The sequence below is a fragment of the Ornithodoros turicata genome, chromosome 1, assembly GCF_037126465.1.
Source record: "Ornithodoros turicata isolate Travis chromosome 1, ASM3712646v1, whole genome shotgun sequence".
Lineage (NCBI taxonomy): Eukaryota > Metazoa > Arthropoda > Arachnida > Ixodida > Argasidae > Ornithodoros > Ornithodoros turicata.
Window position 1 is genome coordinate 185,660,136 of NC_088201.1, and position 15,025 is coordinate 185,675,160.

A 15,025-nucleotide genomic window follows, 5' to 3' on the forward strand; every position below is an offset into this window, starting at 1 on the left:
GACATTTTCCCCATTGCTGGTTCAAACTTTGTCATGTGGGTCCCATGTTGCCAAGATTGAACCAATATGGGAAAAACGTGGGGAAATGGCCCTTACAAAAATAGGTTTAGCCAGGCTATTGACATCATTTGGACGTCCTATTTCCTGAATAGCCTTCCTTTGGGCTACTGAATAAACAGCCTATATGTTCCAAGTATATAGACATCTTTTGGACTATCGTGTATCCTATCTTTGGCCTGTCAATAGGAGATTGGCACCAACAGTCTATAGACAACCTGCTATAGAAAGGAAACAAATATCTGCCATTGCCTGTCTATTGACTTTCTATGGACTGACGATAGACTGGCCACTGGTCAACATTCCCCTTCAACCATCATATGGCCCCTATTCGGATTCATGAGCCGTGATCAGTTGAGTCCGAACCTGGAATTTTGCTGAGGTCGAAAGTGATGTTTTTTTTTCTGTGTTGAGAAGCAATACATGACCATCATTGGCACCAGCATCAGCAGAAGTGCCATCTGCAATAGCTTAACCAGTGCAAGGACGTAGCACCGTCATCGCTTCCAAACAGAAAAGAGATATCATATATTACTTGACTTTCGGGCTTCCGCAAATTCGAGTGCCCTGCTTGCCTCTGACGTGTCAGAATGAGGGGTGAGGTGTTCCAGCTTAATTTAATTATGCATACATCTAACCCCGAGTTGAGGAATTGCTTGGAGTAGTAACTCAACACCAAGATAACGCTTGTGTCTGTAACTGCTTTCGGTCTGAGACATTCAGTAGGTCCATTGAAAGTCAAACTTCTGGACTGCGTAGTTTCCATGCAGGTTCATATTGATGCAGGTAGCATTCTCACTGCATAAGTTTCACTTTCAATGGACCTACTGAATGTCTCAAAGCGGAGGCAGTTACAAACACAGGCGTTATCTTGGTGGTGATTTAATACTCCAAGATATTGCTTACTTCGGTCTTGGATAGATGCGTAATCGAATTAAGCAGGGATACCTCACCCTTCATTCTAAATCAGAGGCAAGCACGACACTCGAATTTGCGGAAGCTCGCAAGTCAAGCAATATATGGTATCTGTTTTCTCTCAGGAAGGAGATGCCAATGCTACATGCTCAGAGGTGGACGTCCTGACACCACTAGAATTATGCCACATAATGATTATCAATTATCATTATGTGGCATACATGGCCATCATTGGCACGTGCCCAGGGTCATGGTGGATCCACCATGACAGTGGAAACGTGCCAATGACGGCCATGTATTGCTTGTCAGTATAGGTGAAAATCATCAATACATATTCACACAACAGGAACTCAACATAATTACGGATTCACATTCAACGTATTACAGTTCATGAATCCGAATTGGGTGAATATAATGATAATAGAAAGGCAATCGTGGATCAATGGCCAGTCAGTGGTCAGTCTATAGAAAGTCAATAGTTGTCAGTCAATAGTCAATTTAGTCAATAGTCAATAGTCTATAGAGTCAATAGCCAATAGTTGTATTGCCAAATACAGGGTTTAGGAAATAACTTTCCACGAGCAGTACAGTAACTGTAGGGTTTGAGAAAAAAATCATGCCGGGGAACAGAACTGCAAAGGATATGCCATATTGGCAAGTGTAAGATGCGACAATCGCGATATTTGTTCATATGACGCTTCAAAGATACAACTGCTCTCGCCCTAAAAACGAGTATAAAACCGTTTCAAACGAATAATCGTAACGGACATGGAACGGACTGACGGAAGAAATGGTACGGTGTGACAACTTGTCGAGTTTTATGCTGGCGATCGCAAATTTATAGGTAGAGTGTGCTGCTACGTTTGTTGTAATCTTATGTGAAGGTTGTATGCGTGTGTAGATGGTTTTTGATATATGGTATATACATGTGTTCGAGGTTCATCTAAATTTTCTGTATATCCGCGGCTGCTACGGAGCAAGATGTTTCTCCGTGTGTATGTAATCCCACTCCTTTTTTGGCGTCTAAGACGCTAGAAGTATAAATAAATAAATAGACAAGCAATGGTAAATTGACCACTTTCCTTTCTATAGTAGGTTGTCTATAGACAGTTGCTGCCAATCTTCTATAGCTGAAATCGTCTATAGCTTCAATGGACGTTTTGTCCATGACTTGTCTATTGGCTGACCAAACAATTTTTCACAAGGGGGGTCCCGCCAACACCCAGTGAATATGTGCAAAATATTTTCTGCTGCCTGGGACGAGAGTCAGAGTTCACGCTTGGCCAGCAAAACTGTCTAGTGATTAGGTGGTGAACAGCCACGATACTAGGCAGTCAGATTGTTATGAAGAGCAACAAAGGTCGTTTCAAGGAACAGAGGTGGGATATGGGGGTGTGATGAACGCTTGGACTGTCACGAGTTGCGAAGAATAGGGTAGATAGGTAGATGGAGGTCCTCGAAACACAGTCTAGTTAAACGCTTCTCATCCGTGCAAATGAAAAATTTCCGGCAAAAAAATTGCAAAAAGTGTTAGAAATATCGCACAGCCTGTAGAAGGCCAAAAGCTCTCTCGAGAACGTGTTGAACGAATTTCATTTCTTTTCACTTTTCTTTTTGCTTCTGTGGAGCTACCATGAGGCCATTAGACCCTTAGGTCCAAATGGTTCCATCAGAACGCTTTTGGAGATGTCCAAAATTACGATAGGCCTATTGGCCTGATTGTTCCAATAGGATTGGCTCTGATTGATTTTTTGATCGGGTTTGTAAGGTTTCTCGTGCATTTACTTCTGCTTTACGACCAACAGAACCCCCTTCCATCCTTCTCTCAGAAAAGTGCCACATATCTAGACAGGTAGGCTACTCGGATCCCCACATCACCACCACCACGACCACACACTAACCCAAATCTGAACCGGTGTCCGGTAATCGAAACCTTTAGGTCGGTTCGGGTCCGGTTCAGTTCCAAGACTACAGTAATTACGGTTCAGTTCCAGCTAAAAATTCGGTTTAATTCCGGTTTTCAGTTACGGTTCCGGTCCAGTTACGGTCCGCTCTGGTCGTTAGTACACATCTTGTGAGAATAGATCATCCCTACGAGCAAAATGCTTAGCTCTGTCGAAAGAGTGGCTTTCTTCATAGCAGGTCAAGGAGGGAAGCAAAATTTGTATTGCCAAATACAGGGTTTAGGAAATAACTTTCCACGAGCAGTACAGTAACTGTAGGGTTTGAGAAAAACAATCATGCCGGGGAACAGAACTGCAAAGGATATGCCATATCGCCAAGTGTAAAGATGCGACAATCGCGATATTTGTTCATATGACGCTTCAAAGATACAACTGCTCTCGCCCTAAAAACCAGTATAAAACCGTTTCAAACGAATAATCATAATAATAACCGAATGTAGACGACTGCTTTATTGCAACTGACAGCAGCACAGACTATTTTAGAAAATGCTTTCCGGGAACGTCGTCGCAAAGGATTTCTAGGGATAAATGCAGCGATGGAGACTGCCGCGACGACCACACACGACCATATATTGTCATCGAAGCGAAATACCTGCTGCAAAGACTGGTTCCCTCTAAGATTACACACGGACAAGACTATGACTACATAGACGCAGGCTTCGTATTGCCAACTGTAGGATTTGACAGGCGTAAGCTTGCCGACATCACGCCTCCAAAACTGAAACCAACCCAACGAAACAGTTACAGCGAACATCGCCGGAAGCTCGCAGTCGGACACTAGCCACTGCTAGAGATCATGCGTACCAGTTATGGAATTTTGCCGGTGTGGCGGAAGCCTTATACAGGTTGGTGCTACAAAAGGTCAGTAACATTTTTGCGGGACCCATGCCAGACCCATATATACTTGACAGACAGACTTCTGCTGCCATGCAATGAATAATTCATGCGGGCAAGCTTTTCCTTGTCCCATCCCGCAGTTGGCAATACGAATAATTCATGCAAGAGAAACCTACAAAACTGTTGTGGTCACAAGCTATTGCGTTACAGAAAAAATAGAAAAAAAACGTATTTCGTGTTTATGTATTTCCTATGTGCTATAACGATGGATGGAGACAAGAGGTTGCGTGGTCGTATTTATTTTATTACACAGTGCTTGGTTGAACCACTTTTTTTCGTAGGTTACTCTGGCATAAATTATCTACTCTGAGGCAGAGGAAGTCTGTGCGTCAAGGATGTATCGCACATGGACGTATCATTTGTTGCACTAAAATGTGACTGACCTTTTAGAACACACATCCTGTAAATGAAGATGTTCGCCTCTCCCGCACCGTGGCGTCACGCAATGACGACGACGCTTCAGTTTTGAAAACTGAAATAAATGTTGGTGGTGACGACATTTTAATAGCACAAAACAGCAGACAATGGCGCATCGCTTTTTAAATCATTTCTTAGCGCAGCGAAGCAACTGTGTCTATGAGCGGTGTACGGACATGAACATATGGGGCGAGGACGGCAGAAAGAAGTGGGAGACGGGATGGGTTAGTGCGCGTTCTGGGCAGAGTTGAGAGGGAACTCTGCCGACATTCGTCAGGGAAGTCTTCGGAAAAACGAGAGAAAACCTCAAACAACACAGCCTATGGTAGGGTTCGAACCCATCACTTGCGAGTCTTCATCACGGCTTTGGCTCCGCCAAGGAGCGGACGCCTCGGTATGGAGTATCGTTTGGACACATCTTCCCATGCAGTTGAATGAAAGAAAAGTGGACGTGGCACGAAGGAATAAAGGCATCACAGTACTGCAACCGGGGTCATATGTGGGACATACCAGTTTAACGCGAATAGAAGTTACAATCGCTATGTTTATGCGAAAGAGCATGCAGGCAGAGATATGGAACATATTTGCCCTCCTCTCGAGGACTCCTATACGGCCGTGCCGCTTCATCACTGGCAAGTAAGCACCAAACGACACGGATTTTGAGCGTGCGAAGCACGTGGTTTCTTTTGTCAACTTTTCACATCTTACGTGAGTGGCTTCTTCTGTCGACTTTTCACGTCTTACGTAGGTGAACTCGGAAAAAAATGGGGTGTTTATGTTTGTCTTTCGAGTCGATGGATGACCGAAAGCTTTATGGTAAACTCGATGATAATGAGGTCCAGAGGAAGTACGACGAGATGTCTGACGCCGATGACGAAGGTTATGGACCACCACATAATGCAGATAGATGCGGATACGATATGTTGTCATCTGGAAGTGATTTGGATGAGAAGGCGCCGCCGCTATGAACTCCCACAACCTCCGTAAGAGCGTCGAAGCCATCAGCCCCAAGATGAAAAACCAGGAATTCTGTCTATAATTCTGATGCTGTCAGATCCTCTTGCGATGATGCCCTGCCCGACGAAGTTGCACAGCTAGATACGCTTCTCCTGTGCTTCAAGTATCTCACTACTCGCGATTTTGTACAGTACATAACGGAGCAAACACACTTGTTTTCCGTACAGGCTGATAGCCTTTGATAGTCTGTGAGCTTTTTTCAAGCAGAACTGGAGCAGTTGCTGGTGACTATTCTCTACACATCCATTGCGAAATTACCATCACCAAGAATGTATTAGAGTACTCTTCTTGGACAGCCCACACAGTAAACTTTTTAAATTATTTTTTAAATGGCTTGTCCCACGGCGCACACCTTTTTTGGTGTTGCATGATGGGTGTTTCCTAATACACCCTTTGCTGCAGTGTATTCCTAATAAAACACTAAGTGTTTAAAAACAAAAACACCCTTAAAAGGGGAGTATTCTATTGAAAACACCTTTTATGATGGAATTGCTTGCTGGCAAATATTCCTTCGCGAGTAGCAAGTGTAATAGAAGCTTCTGCGGCAGCCTCCCGACTCCAGTGGCCGACACATACAGTTCGAGGTTCCTGCTTCTATGGCAAGCACCACCCTGAACACAACAGACTTACAGCCGTGGTTCCATCGTAGTACCTAAACCGCAGCGCAATGCGTCGCAGGCACGCCTTGTTAGCTTGGCAACACTGTGGGAGTGCCGAGGCTTGAAGAGACCTCGGGCACCCTCACTATGGTGAGCTAGCTCACCATACCTTCACTAGCCTATACTGGCGCGTCGGATCGATCATATACTGAAACGCAATTTGGGGGGGCACATTCGTCACATGTGGTGGAGCGGGAAACGTTTCTAACGGTGACGGGAATGCGTTTTTGCAATTAACACCCACGCTTGCAACGAGTCGAAGATATCAGCTAAATACCTAACATCCTTCCCTGTCAAATACTGCGTTTTTAACTCAGGTTATCGTCTATAACGTGATTACTTGCTGAGCGGAGCTATGAAACCAGCATAATTTTTCTGTCGCGAAGTAAAACACCATTTTTAACACCATATTTACAATTCAAATGGGGTGTAAAAAGGGCGTACTAGATGCTAAAAACCGTTTTCAACATCCCACTTTACACCCTTTATCATTGACATTGGATAAAGCGTGGTGTATGTCGATATTACACCTTTAGTAATACTGTTCTTGCACACTTTGCGGAATAGAAAATGGTGTCTTTATAAGAATACTCCGTTTTTGAGCAAATAAAGTTGTAAAATGATTTACTGTGCACTATAATGAAGAAACTGACGTGCAACGGTCAGCGGCTCTTGCATACAGAAGGTCTACTTAAAGTGCGCTTACGAAATGAAACGCATCACGTATTTTATTTCGTAGTATAACTCAGCTTAGTTACACGTTTACAAATCAAAGCACTGAAAATTTAAGCGCCGTCAGTGAACATTACGGAATTCCACGAGTTTTCGAAAGAAGCCGCTAAACTCCATAGATCTGGATCTTCTTGGATATTCTGGGTAACGTCATCGAGAGTACGGGTAAGACTCTCTTCTCGCAACAGTATGAGTGCTTTGTATCTTTGTTTAAAGCTGGAAGGCTGTCGGACGCTGTGTAACGGGCACGGAAAGCGACCTGACAGAAGAAATGTTGCGAGGTTCTAAGTTATGCATGGCATACATGGTTCTAAGTTATGTTTGGCGAACCATGAAAGCATGGGTATCAAATATCTAGATCAATTTCAGCTTCACGTGGAGAGGTCGCGTCTATCGAAGCAGTGTGGGACACGCGGATTTCAATGTCACAGGTTCGACAGGATTCTAAAATCTCGCCAGCTACTCTCAATCGACACCTTAAATGGGGCACTGAGGTCCAAATGTTTCTCCTCGTGAAATGAAGAATGACGTTACCTTGAGACCAACACAAAGCAATTGGAGCCATCCTTTGCGTAGTTCGTGATCTATGAGCGAAAGAACCTTGAATTGACGCTTTCGCACTCCCTCACTTTCTCGAGAAGACCGACACTGCAGGCAAGGGGGGGTCCAATATTCATCTGGAGGAGGGAAGGAGGGTACTTCCCAGATCAGCATCCTACTAACTTGCAAAGGTCAAATGAAACTGCATTACCGAACACTGCGCGTTACCGAAGGCGGCGCTCGTAGCCGGCACTTCGTCGTCTACAGTCAAGGGAGGAGGAAAAAGGCAAAAGAGAATAAGAAAAAGGGAAGAAGGGAAGGGCTAATGGCCATTATCCATGGGTCGAAGAGGAAGAAGAAGAAGAAGAAAAGCAGGGTAGAGGAGGAAAATGTGTGTGGTGGACCATACAGCTGCTTGGAACGTAAAGTGCGAATGGAGGCTTCCAGTTTGGTTGAATATATAATTCGGGTCTGTTGTGCTCATCCTGGTCGTCACTAACCACGGCCCCAGACTTCGCCCAAGTACAGATCAGCATGCCGTGAACTGGGTCTCTGATGTCCCATTCTTCTGCAAGTGACCTTCAGCTCGTGGATATCGGAGTGAGAGCATTTCATAACAAATTGTCATTGTGAGTGTCATCTTGCCTATCCGCGCAGGAACTTCCAGAAATCCACTCTAACTTTCTTTCTCGTCCTCGTCGAGGTTGCCGACATCACAAGACCTTGTCTCGATTAGCAAAAGGCACACGGCACACTGATTACAATTCTTCTGGCATAGCGTACTTCCTTCTGTAATCGGGAACTCCAATTCGCATGCTTCGAGGATTGCGAGGGTCAACAAGCTCTGGCAGGAGGTAGTCTTTATAAATTCGCGCAAGGTACACCACCCTTTTCTCGTTCCGAAAGGCGTCGTTCAGTTCCTACAACGAAGAGGCAGTACTGTTGGTTCGTTATACGTGGAGTTGGCCGTGGATCTGGTACCAGTAGACAGGCGCGCACTTCCACAGACTGCACTTCCTCAGTTCCGGTACGTGACTCTGTCCTGTACGCTTGCTACCGTCCGCCAGTTGGTCCTGATATTCTGCGAATGTTCCGGTCACTATACACGGCATGTTCAGCGCGGCACAGAACTGAGCATGGGCTCAATATCGTGCTTCAGTAGAGAGGACTCCCAAAGCTACAGCGGTGTTCACGTTCATATGATGTTGTCCGAGGCTTGGTGGAACCTCAGTGTCAGCCACACCATTTAGTGTGCACATTTTGCACTGCAGTGTTAGTTCACTGCGCACTCCTTTTCTGCGTTCAGAAACGACTTCCATGTCGTCTCAGGAAGTCGTCTCAGGAAGTGTCTCAGGCCTATAGCCCTAAGACAATAGGATTACGTCACGACCAATGAGAACGACCTGCAGGGGGTGCAGGAATGCTCTTCTCTCTTAGCCTTTCGCAGGTGGTCGCCGCAGAGGGCGCTAAGAGCGCGCCCGCATGCGTAGCTGCCGCGAAGCGGCGCCCCAGTCAGTTGCTCGCTGGCTGTCGCGGAGAGCAGACGTGCGCTCGGTTGCTCTGCAGTCCCCGCGCTCGCTCAGTTTTTGGCTGGCTGTTGGATGGAGCAGTCGCATCGGTCTGCGCTCCTCTTGTTGTGAGCTGACTTCTTGTGTACCTAATGCCTTCGCCAACTTTGTGCCCTGCTTTGTTTGCGATTTTCATGCCCGTGCACGTTGGGCGCTCGTTGCTGTTGTCTGGGCATCCCCACCATTTTCTATCATCTTCTGCCTTGGGAATGAGAGTAGCACAGGCGTGATTCTTAATAATTTTGTCGTGAGATTAGTTGAGAAAGTAATCGCTAGGGGGTGCAGCTGCAGGACCTTATACAGGAGAAAAAAGCATTACGAGTCAGTGCACTGCCTGGCTGTCGGATGGAGCAGTCACACCGTTTTGTGCTCCTGTTGTGGTGGGCTCATTTGTTGTTTAACTTAATTCTTTTTGTTGTTAGCTATTGACGGTTAGCATATTTACTCTTGCTTTCCCAGCCTCTGTATTACGAGTGTTTTTCTCCTCGCATGTCCAGAGCTGTCCTAACCTGCTCAGACATGTCATGATGACATCACAGGATGTCCGGAACTTGTGGTCATAGCTGCAATGCTTTGCAACCTGCCTCTGTGCTCCGTCGCCCGGCGATGGTCAGCGGCCGTTCTGTACCGCTTTCTTCAAGATGGCGTCATTGGTCTTCAACTAAACTCGTTCTCTCCACTCTATCTCTATCTATTTTTCTCTTTTTTATGGACACAGGTTGGTGCCAACTCACAGCTTGGTCTGGACACGAGTTAGATGCTCCCCAATTAGTGTGGTGACACCCTGGAGGGTGCTGATTAGTGTGGGGGTCCCAATTAGCTCTAATTCCTAATTAAATCGTGTTTAGACGAAGTTGTGAGTTGCCAACAGTTTGTGTCCAGTCATTACTACTGTGATTAAGAAGGCCTCCAGAACGTCCCGAGCAACGCGCGTTTTGAACCCACCCTCTATTGTGGTATTATTGAATAGTGGGGAGCACCCACATGTATTGCAGTGAAGAGCCAGGTGTCCTGATGGAGTGGTGCTCCGGACCAACGCCCTATGTTCGTTCAGTCCAGTGGCAGTGCAGCGCCCAGTCCGACCTAGGTAAACCCTCCCGCATGTTAACGGAGTGCAATATACCACATTCTGTCAGCATTCAACGGAGGCATTCTTGTGCGAAATGTGGCAGACCCTTTTTGTAGGAGAACCATTCACCTTACCACAAATAGTTATTAAAGGGACCATGAAAGGATTTTTGGCAAGCCCACAATCATTTTTAATTAGTTCCCCTGTACTAAAGCATTCACTCTGTAAAATATGAAGTTGAAAATCGTACAAATAGCGACAATATTCTATATTTACCACAGGCGTGAAGGGCAGCTGCTACGGCCCGCCTCCGAGGCGAACTGGCCGTGACATCATACACAGAACATGTTGCCGATTCGCGGACGGGCTTTTGCGAGCAAAGTGCAAAATTTTCAAACAAGCTTACATACTTTGTCATGAAATATGTTTTAATTTGACTTAGAGACACGAATGTAACTAACCGTTGACACAGAATCCTACGAGAAATGTAATATAGCCGTTGACTGTCAGCATGGTTACCGGAGCACGTTTTCCTCTTTGAACTTCTTCTTCGTCAGAACATAGCTTCGTCGGTGACATTGTACGAGCTGCTGCGTACCGAACGATCCATAGACGCTGTATGTGTCGCATAACCTCTTCCTCAATTGCTGATAATTTGCCTTTCGCCATATTTCAAGTGATTTTGACGGGAGATATACGACGTCGTTGTTGTCCAAACCGAAACCATGCATCCACGTGGTCCCGCGGGGTGTGTCTTCCTCGTCGTTCATAGTTGGCTGAGAGGATTGGCTGGCGATGACGTAAGCCCACTTCAAAGGCATATATCCAGCGGTCACGCCCTGCTATTTTTGTCTGATAACTGCGCCCCCGTTGTACTGAATACGGTTAAAAGACGATGTGTGTACGATAGTGATGGATCATGAGAACGGTTTCCCGCAGAGTACTTGGAATCTTCGAAAATCATTTCATGGTCCCTTTAACTTAATTGGCGCTGAGAGGACCACAGGTATGCTCTGTCTATCTCCCACTACCACACATCAGTAAAAGTTTAATTGAAATTTGAACGGGTGTCACGATTTACGATCAGTGATGTAGAATGTGTAATTTCACAACACGCAAGATTTAGCTTGCTCACTTAGACAATAGCCCTTTTGCGATGACAGAGAACTTCAATGGAAGAGTTTGATATTTTCTCTATACACCCCAACGCAATGCGGACTCTCTGTGCCATGGAGATTACTACGAATATTTTGCAAATGAAATTTACTTACAACTCGAAGAAAGAGTCATCCGCGTCGACGAACCCGTATCCGGAAAGAGCAACACGCTCGCGTGCTGTACCGCGTTAATGCGTCGGGCGCAGAATGGCGTTCGATTTCGGATATGGGGTTGAAGAAACGTGGCCCGGCGTGTTGCCGACCCTTTGACCCTTTCTTTGAGTTGTAACTAAGTTTCATTTGGAAAATATTCGTAGTAATCCCCATGCAACACAGAATCGACATTGTGTTGTGGTGTATAGAGAAAATATCGAACTCTTCGATTGAAATTATCTGTCATCGCAAAAGAATGCTTCTCAAAGTGAGCGAGCTCAAGCTTGCATATTGTGAAATTACGCATTCTACAACACAGATCGTAAATCGTAATTAAAATTTTAATTCAGCACTTACATATGTGTGGTAGTGCCCACTTCTCCTCAAAGTGAATCGATAAATTTTAGCATTTAAACCACAATCAAATATATTGTATAGTATGTGTGACTATATGCACAACTTTTTAATCGATATCTTTAAAAAATGCAAGAAATAATGTACAGTTCTTCAGTATGGCTACGGGAAACCTCGAGTACATTTTGCAAATTCGATGTACGTTTATGTGTGACCTGTGCTGACCTGCTTATTATAATTAAGGCGATGAATGTTGATATGTTTTCTCTCATAATCTGATCACTTGGAATATTAATAACAAATAAAATGTGTATATTCTTTACATGTGCTGTCTTGCGTTCTCTTTCTTCTGTTCCACGTCATGATTGTACTTCAGTTAGGCTTTCCTCCTTCACCTGGTTAGCATCACGATTGGCTGCACTATTGGCATTAAAATTGGCATAACTCCCAGCACTATTGGCTTTAATAAGTATATTTCAACTTGTACTTTTTGTGTATGATCCTGTGTGATATTCTTTGCTATGTGTTCGTGTACATGAGAAAATAAGCAAATCCCTTCGTGCAAACAGTTGTGATTGTGCTTTTGTTGTTCTATCTGACATGTACGTTGGTAATAAAGAACGTTCTTTATCTGCAAATGCATCTCGCATTTCGTACATTTCAGCACGTAGGGAAGGCAAAATCATGAAATCGTGACGCGCGCCATGGCAGAGACTGGGTGAGGTGAAGGAAAAGGAAGAAACGGATTGGAGTGGATATTGAGTTAGATACTCGACCTTGGGGCGAGCAGTATCTTGCGCCACCTAGCCTGTGATATCGCATGTTTTTCAGTGCGATCTGTTGAGAGGAGCGAGCGAACCAACAGGTACATTTTCTTTCGACTTTTACAGTCCTCCTTGCCACGAAGCACCTTACCATTGTGCCTATGGGAGCTGTGGAGGCCTGCCGTTCCCGGGTCGGTTCAGCCCTGGGAGTCGACGTGAGCGGAAGCTCCGTCGCCGAGGGGGAAAGGTGAGTGATATGCCGTAGCCGTTCTTCTCGATGTTTCCACATTTCTACCGTGCTCGTGTTAAGCCTTGCCTCGCATGACTGGACTTGTTTAGCAGTGACTACCACGCCGTAGAGTTTCTTAGCATTGTGCGTCTTAAGCTTTTTCTCCGTATTGTCACATGTTTAGCATTTGCCGTACCGGTGAGGCCTTTTCGACGATGTTTTGTACGTGCTCTCGCATGTTCAGACCTGTTGAGCAGTGTCTTTCTTGTTGCAATATTTACCCGCTCTTAGTAGTCTGTTGAGTTTTTTTTCTGTCTTTCACGCACAAAGCATTGAATGTGGTGCCATCTGATGTGATGCCTTGCAACTATGTAGCCACCTGTCGTCGATCTCTGCAACTACCGGCCGTCAACAAGCAACATGGTGGACGCTGGTCACTCCAGACCGCTTTCTATTGACCTGTTTCACTCCACAAAATTTCTATCCTTGTATTTTATTTTATATGCCTTTCTTTTATATTTTTTAGTAGCTCAAGTAGCCGGCAACTCACGCAGTGGTCTGGACGTATCTTAAATGCTCCCCAATTAGTGTAATGACAGACTGAATGATCCGAATCGCTGTGGGGGGTCCCAAATTGCTCTAATTGGTAATTAATGGCGTCCAGGCCACTGTGTGAGTTGCAGACTATTTGAGTTGGTTATATAATACTGTTACGAAACTGTTAAAACTGTTACGAAGATACCTTTATTCACTTCGCAGTTTCTGGGGCAGCCGCTTGCACATAATTTCTTTACTACAGCAGTGCCCATGGCACACAACGTGCGTTCGTCAAGTCATTCCGTTTGGGGACTGGTGTAAGAGCAAAATAAGCGTGACTCCAAGTAGGCAGCATCCACAAGACCACGATGCGAGGTTGAGAGCTACGCCTTAAAATCGTAGCAGCTCTCCCTGATTCATCACAATTCCCGCAGTCACGAAGACCAGTTTATTCATTTCGCAGCTGTTGAGGCAGTCCATAGCAAATAATTTATTGCCTTCAGAAGTACCGGGCACACCACGTGCTTTGATAGAGTGAATCCATAGGAGGCCTGGAATAAGAGTATAAAAGTGTGGCTCCAACTAGGCAGCTTCCAGAAGACCGCGAGGTGGAGAGCGACGCCTTATAGTCGTAGCAGCTTTCCTTGATCCTTGAGGTAATTCCCACAGTCAGTGATAAGTCCCGTTACGAAAATCAGTTTATTCACTTCGCAGGGGTTGATGCACCCAATACCAGATAATGTCTTGCCTTCAGAAGTACCGGTGGCCCACCACGTGCGTTGATCGAGTTAATCTGTTTCAGGCGTGGTGCAACAGTAAAAAAGTACGCGACTTCAAGTAGGGAGCTCCCACAAGACTGCGATGCGAGGTGGAGAGCGACGCCTTATAGTCGTAGCAGCTCTCCTTGATCCATGACGGAATACCCGCAGTCAGTGATATAAGTCCCGTTACGAAGTCAACTTCATTCACTTCCCAGTTGTTGAGGCAGCCGATAGGAGATAATTTCTTGCCTTCAGAACTACCGATGGCACACCACGTACGTTGATCGAGTGAATCTGTATGAGGCCTGGTGCAAGAGTAAAAAAAATGTTACTTCAAGTGGGCAGCTCTCACAAGACCGCGATGCGACTTTCAATGCGACGCCTTATATTTGTAGCAGCTCTCCGTCATCCATGACGTAGTTCCCGCAGTCACTGATAACTGACGTTACGGATGCCAGTTCATTCACTTCGCAGATGTTGAGACAGCCAATAGCACATAGTTCCTTGCCTGCAGAAGTACCGATGGCACACCACGTGCGTTGGTCGAGTGAATCGGTATGAGGCCTGACGTAAGATTAAAAAAAAGCGTGAGTTCAAGCAGGCAGCTCCCACAAGACAGCGATGTGGGGTTCAGAGCGACGCCCCATATTCGTAGCAGCTCTCCTTGGTCCATTACGTAATTCCCACAGTCACAGTTAAGTCACGTTACGAAGATAAGTTCACTCACTTCACAGATGTTCAGGCAGCAGATAGCAGATAATTTATTGCCTTCAGATGGCACACCACGTACCTCGATAGAGTGAATCCGTGTGAGACCTGGTGTAAGAGCAAAAAAAAAAGAAGAAGAAAAAGAGAAACCTGAGCTAAAGTAACAGCTGCCACAATACAACAATGCAAGACAAATCGAATTCTCAAGAGATCTGGCCTCAGGTTTTCCCTCTCTCGCGCGCGCCCCGCCCACCCGGAGCGCGCCAATGGGAGGACGCGTGGGCGGAGTCGACTTGAGTGCCATCTGGGGGCAGAGGTTCGAACGTAGACGGAGACGTGCTTTTCGCGATGCTACCTCCACTGGGTCGTTACATGCACCATGGCCCTGAGTTGGCCCGTGTTCCAGAGATGGCGCTGCTCGATCTGTGGACCTAGGGACGCGCGTTCCTTGGGACCACGAAAATGGTCGGCGATAAGTACTGAGTCATGATTCCATTTCTGTCTCTTTTTTTTCCTTCTTCTTTTTC